General features: G+C 41.2%; 1 long non-coding RNA gene across 1 annotated transcript; it reads left to right on the top strand.

Annotated features, from left to right (window-relative positions):
- Nucleotides 1-41: 41 nt before the first annotated feature.
- Nucleotides 42-1,255, top strand: LOC125718756 (uncharacterized). The gene is made up of 2 exons (XR_007384921.1): nucleotides 42-353; nucleotides 961-1,255. It is a non-coding gene; the product is annotated as an uncharacterized LOC125718756 (long non-coding RNA).
- The last annotated feature ends 5,579 nt before the right edge of the window (nucleotides 1,256-6,834 follow it).

The following is a 6,834-nucleotide window of genomic DNA, read 5'->3' as shown; positions in this document are numbered from 1 at the left end:
TGTCAAGGATCAGCCTCTGGCCCAATAGGAGCAGAGAAATCCTAGATGACTCCCATCCCAGAACAACTTCATATGGTCATGTGGTGCTTTATCTCCAGCCTCCTCCAAGACCTTTGCCAATGGATGGACTGTGATGACGAAGGCAACGTTTTAATTAGATCCATTCTTTTGAGGACGTGGACAGTACCGTTCTGTTAAAAAGGGAAAAGCTTTTATTTTTTTTTTCTCCGACTTCTCCGGTCTCATCAGATGGGGATGTGGCTCAGGCTCGCTTCTCCGGCTCGGACTGCAGGAGCTGTCCAGCTGCTAGAGGAGCGTCGCCGTCACCCGTCCAGCGACTCCGGCTTCTGATTGTGCGCGCGAGAATAACCCTGATCCGAAAAGAAATAAGTCGGATTTACAAAAAGAAAACTTTTCGTTGAAAAGGATATTAGGGCATTTATATATTTTATACTTTAATATATATATTAATTTGATATTTTATACCGTTATATATGTCATATTGTCTTTATGTTTTATTACATAATACGCCGAAATCGTTGTATTTTTCATAAAATATTTACATTGTGTTTAGAATTGAGGGTTCAAATGAATCAAGTTTTATAAAAGGAAAAAATATTGTTATATTAATATTTCAGAAAATCATACAAATTATGAGTTTTTCGCAAAAAAATGAGGCAGGTCGTAATATGTAATGCAATTTATGACTGTATTGATATGTTATTATTGGACGCTATATTGACATACAGCATCCCATTAAACACAATCAGGGCCGATGCTTATTGATATGACAGCACGGTTCAGTTTTGAGGGGTATATTGTGAAAATCGCAATAAGATAATCTGGGGCAAACCCCAATTTGTGCTGGAATTTGAAAGATTCTGCCGCAGACGGTTTGGAGTAAGTGTGCAAAGGACAGGTGTGAGTGAGATCTAATTTCAGCTCTCTTTCTCTCCAAAGCGAAGCTTACCTGGAAGCAGGACTCGACATGTCTTTAGGCCAGGCATTTCATCTTGTGCAGCTTCAAACCGGAGGGGCACGCCACCTCAGAGTCTACCAGAACCCACAGTGCAAATGAACGAAATTAATCACAGATTCATAAATTTCACATTATGTCAAATTTGTCATTGTTTTAAACATACAATTAATTCTTGCAGTGATTGGAAAATTATGCCATACGGCGCTTCCTGCAAAAAATCTCAAAAATGCACAATTTGTGAACTTGCTTCTTGCCATTAAAGCCCAAAAGAGTTTATGGAGTTTGAATATTCCTGCTTGTATGGACTGGAATCTGGCATTTCATTCAACTAACAAGATACGAGTAACACTGAAGTGGAAAACAACGGTGTAGAACATTTTAAAAGTATTTTCAGGATGGTATCCCAAATGCTGGGATTAGGGTTGATGTGACTACAGGTACCACAGTTACACATTCATAACAATAAATATTACAACAATCTGCTGACACACAACTGGCTACAAATTAGCATATAGCCAATTTAGCACAATATTGCACCAAAGTACTGAAATCTGAAGAGAAGTAAATCATTATGAGGAAGTAGGAGTGGAAAAGCAGCATCTACTGGCCAGGGAGGGAAGGGTTAGTCGTAGGGGATGTGATCATTACAGCACATAAACAGTACAGCCGCTTTGCTTATGCTCTAATGATTACGTAGCACCTCCATGACTCTCACTGCCCCCTCCCACTCAGCCCCCCTCCCACCCCTCCCCCACACAGACCGACCCCAGATGGGTCTCCTTTGCCACGATGGTCATGACACAGATCGGTCTGAATACACCCAGCCAGCTTGCTTCGCAGGAAAATGCCTGTGTGCTTTTTCCGCGCTCACTTTTTAATTGTGTGCCAGTGAGCCGCAGAATCACATTCGAAGATACCAAAGTTCTGGTCAAAAGTACGAAAAGCCCCTGTTGTGTTTTGTGTTCTAGAAGACTAAGCATAGTTTGCGTATAATTGAATCCAGGCCAGTGTCTGTAGTGTGTCTCCAAGTTTTTAATTCCCCAGTTGAGGAAATAAAAATCTATAACGTGAAATCCGCTCTGAAATTTCAGGAATGGATGTAATTCCTGATTGTTGAGGCTGGGTTGATGTTAGGCTGCCCTTTGAAAAATCATTATTAATAGAAATCTACCCTTGGATTTCACTCATTTTAATACAATGAGTTGCATGCAAAGTGTCCTGTTACCAAACTGGTTACTGGGATGGGGGTGTCTGTGAAGAGAAAAATAACAGAATGTTGGGGGTATTTTTGCTGTTCCTTGCAAAACATGGAAGCTTGGGAACATCTTTTGTTTTGGTTCCCACAGAAAAACAACTTCTAAATAATATATATTTTTTTAAATATGGAAACAGGAACAATGAAGCCAGGGATCCTCTTGCCTGGCCAAGTCTAAGGTGATGCTTGACGTAACATTCTCAAAAATACATCCCAGCCTAACTGTAAATTATATATTCAGAATTCCAGAACTCTGCCTGCCACCGGGCACACATTATTGATGGATATTTGTTTTTGTACCAGGTAGATTTTTTTAAATAAGTAAACTTGTGGTATTTGCTACTAATTATAATATCACTGTAGGATAAGAGCATTGATGCTTCCATTTCATGCGTTTAAACTCCCCAGTAAAGGTGCATGCAGGGGAACTCAGATCCATGTGCGACGAAACAGGGAAGGTGATCGACACTCGGCCAGTGACAGTGAGCGGCAGCAACACAATCTGAATGCAAGCTGTCTTTGTCGGTTTTACTACTCATTAATGGGAAATGGTCTGAAATAATGTTTGGTGTAAATGAAAGGGTACTTTAAAAGAAAGCATACTTTTTCATTTGCTTTGAAAATAGCAATTTATCTTCCATCTTGGTTCAGAGGGTGGTTTTGCTGAATTTAAAAATGAAATTTCTGCCTACGATGCAAATAGGCCCTCAGGCCACGGTGGACTTGTCACCCCACAGCCTCTCCCATGCAAATAGGCCCTCGGCCACAGTGGACCTGTCATCCCCCAGCCTGTCCCATGCATTTAGCAGACTGCTGATCCCAGGTACAAACCGCTAAATTCACCTTGAAAAAGGAGATATTACGCTTAAGAATAGCCTCTCAGCCCTTGTTTTCTACATGTGTACTGAACTCCCCCCACCCCCCCCACACTGCTGTACGCCAGAAACATATTAGTCACTGCTCAGCTATCCAGACGGCCCAAGCCAACATCTTGCCTGGGGTTGCTGTAAGACGGAGTCGAGAGAACAGGCAAAAAGAAATGTTTTAAGGATGGCTACAGTTCAGAATGTTATGAGGAGCACATGTTTATCAGGGAGACCAGCATTCGGCACGAGAAAGGCTGGAAAAACTGCTTTGTGAAAAACAAGCATTGATTAACGCGAACACCGGAAGATGTCCCATGCATTACACTACTCACTTTTATTTGTTTTAATAAAAAGGAAAATATGTAGCAGCAGTAATATGCCACGGTAGATAGGAAAGCACTTTGAAGCAGCATTTGCAGGCGGCTATTGTGTAATAAGCAGGAATATTCATCAATACTAGAGAGGGGACTGAAGAGCAGATTAACAGGAAACGGTGCGGTGGGGATGCTGGGGAACAGGCTGCATCAGCAAGTGTCTCAAGCAAAAAAACATAGAGAACGATTCCGATCTGAATCAAAGACTAACCTCTCAAAATGAGGGCTCTGGTATGGTTCTCTGCAGATGCGAATACGTCCAGCTTGCCAGGTGGGGAGACCGTCCAGGCCGTAAGAAATAAAAAATGGATGCCTGTCGATTTATGTATCAAAATATGTGGCCCATGATTATAACAGGACCACGATTTCAAAGCCAGCCGACGTAACTGTCTAAATGTTATGAAATTCATTGTAATGAAATCTGTTATATCATCATTGATTTTTCTTATTGTGAAATTAAAACTCTTTCTTGATCCAGAATGTCATTAATATAATGTGATTAATATAACTGTAGGAAATAAATATATTTTTAAGAACAACAGGGGGACAGACTCCCCCCATGATTACAGCATATTTCATATGAAATTTAACATGACAGAAATGATGGCTCAATGTTTTAAACATGGACGGTGCCTTTATAAATTTACATTATTCATTAAATAACCAAGCATATACAAACCATTACGTTGTTTAGCTATTATAATAATGTCATAATTTACATCCATCCATCTGTCTGTACATCCATCCATCCATCCATCCATCCACAATAAAGATACTTTGAATCACACTGACAAAATGGTACAACAGCTATACCAGCATAGGTAGTATAATGTGGAGAATAACATAATGCTTTGCTGGTAATATATCACTGCTGTTTGCCGCATGGATAGATTATATAAGTGTGTTGGGCAGATCGGCTCAGAGGTTCATCTCTTAAACAGGGCCCAGGCTCCAGGGCCTGCAGAAGGATTTGGTTTTCTTAGTACTCACTCTGACTCTCCTCTCTTTCTGCTAAACGGCGGAGTTCAGAACCACAGAGGAAAAATGCACATACACACACACACACACACACACACACACAACTGAGTGGGTTGCGTCGGCCATTTTACACAAATCTGTTTTCCACAGTTGTTTCCCGGTTAAGCAGCAGAGCTCTGCCATTCGTCAGATTCCAGATGTGCTTCCATCCGATTGGTGCTGCTGACCTCCGACTGGCTTCCTTGTGTTTTCACACAATGTCCTGGAACAGGGCGGCTGCAGGAGTGCAGCGCACAGCCAGTCATGTTCATGTGTACACCTGCCTTCCAGCTGAACTCGTGCGTTTGAATGCGCTGGAGGTCAGGCCTCTGTGGAATGGAAGTGTAGTTCGTATTCATCATTGCTCCACTAGCCGTCTTCAGGAAACCCAGCTAATCTTAATAAGCCGAAGGCACTAAGTATATGACAGCAGGGCTGCCGATTCTCATGCATCTGGCGTGACCCTCCTGCTTTCAGGCTCTCAGTCTTACGGCAAATCCATGTTATTCCATTATAAGCCTAAAATTGTCTGCATCAAAAGCATTGGGGTAGTTTGCAAACCATACAGAAAATTTACCAGGTAATAAAAGTCTCACGTACAGTACATGTACATGTGTGTGCAGGCTTGTCTCATATTGGAAAATCTCACTGCAGCCAGCTGACTATAGTTGGCAGCCCTGTAACAAAAGGGCTGAGTAACTATCTATACATTTTTATACCTGCTTAGGTAATAAAAAGGCCACATTGATACAAAGCTGAGTCACCTTTATTTAGTTGAATAACCACAGTAACTTACATGACATAGATTATATAATACCAGTCAAAAGGCTTTTTTGCACGCGACAGGTTTTTACCACTTTTCCATTTATTTCATAAACTGCATAAAATTGTTATTCTTGTTAAGCATTGGAAAGTTGAACAACTATAAATGAAAATATAAGTTTCCTTTATGACATGGAGAGTATGTAACAGTGCATGTCTGACATCCTTTTAACTGGTTGTGCGGTGATGGCATAGTCACATTTTAGGCTGTCATTTAACTTTAAATGCACTAATTAAGTGTTTCATCCCAAAAAACAAAGAAGGATTTAATGTCCCTTGTAGAAAGAATGCCTTGAATTTTCTCTGCTGTTATAACTGCTAGAGGATGTTAATTTGATTTATCAAAGATATGACATTTTCTTGCTTATTAAGGTACACAAATAGTGAAAATACTATAAATTTATTTGCTATGAGTTTGACTGTATTTCTTTGTATCCATTTGCAGAATTCAAGTCCATAAAGCTGGTTATCTGCTGTTGAAGGTCAGGATAAGTATGTGATGTAGCACTAAGAGGTTCACTCTTCTGAGATGAGTGTCACAGAGAAACACACTTTGTAAGCGGAATACAGAGATGGGGGTGGCACTCTGATGACTGGGCACGTTCGGTGCCAGCAAAACGCCTCTCAGAATCTCTCTTTGCCGTGCGTCTGATTGTCGTCGGCAGCACAATGAAAATTGTGGCTGGTGGCTTTGAAGTCCATGTGAACATCAGAGCCTTGAAGTCCATGTGAAAATTAGAGCCTTAAAGTCCTTGTGAAAATCAGAGCCCTGAAGTCCATGTGAAAATCAGAGCCCTGAAGTCCATGTGAAAATCAGGGCCCTGAAGTCCATGTGAAAATCAGAGCCCTGAAGTCCATGTGAAAATCAGAGCCCTGAAGTCCATGTGAAAATCAGGGCCCTGAAGTCCATGTGAAAATCAGGGCCCTGAAGTCCATGTGAAAATCAGGGCCCTGAAGTCCATGTGAAAATCAGGGCCCTGAAGTCCATGTGAAAATCAGAGCCCTGAAGTCCATGTGAAAATCAGAGCCCTGAAGTCCATGTGAAAATCAGGGCCCTGAAGTCCATGTGAAAATCAGGGCCCTGAAGTCCATGTGAAAATCAGGGCCCTAAAGTCCATGTGAAAATCAGAGCCTTAAAGTCCATGTGAAAATCAGGGCCCTGAAGTCCATGTGAAAATTAGAGCCTTAAAGTCCATGTGAAAATCAGGGCCCTAAAGTCCATGTGAAAATCAGGGCCTTAAAGTCCTTGTGAAAATCAGGGCCCTGAAGTCCATGTGAAAATCAGAGCCTTAAAGTCCATGTGAAAATCAGGGCCTTAAAGTCCTTATGAAAATCAGAGCCCTAAAGTCCATGTGAAAATTAGAGCCTTAAAGTCCTTGTGAAAATTAGAGCCTTAAAGTCCTTGTGAAAATCAGGGCCTTAAAGTCCTTATGAAAATCAGAGCCCTAAAGTCCATGTGAAAATTATAGCCTTAAAGTCCTTGTGAAAATCAGGGCCTTAAAGTCCTTGTGAAAATCAGGG

Source organism: Brienomyrus brachyistius, chromosome 23, assembly GCF_023856365.1.
Source record: "Brienomyrus brachyistius isolate T26 chromosome 23, BBRACH_0.4, whole genome shotgun sequence".
Taxonomy (NCBI): domain Eukaryota; kingdom Metazoa; phylum Chordata; class Actinopteri; order Osteoglossiformes; family Mormyridae; genus Brienomyrus; species Brienomyrus brachyistius.
The sequence above is the reverse complement of the archived record's forward strand: the minus strand, read 5'-3'. Positions and strand labels throughout refer to the sequence as shown.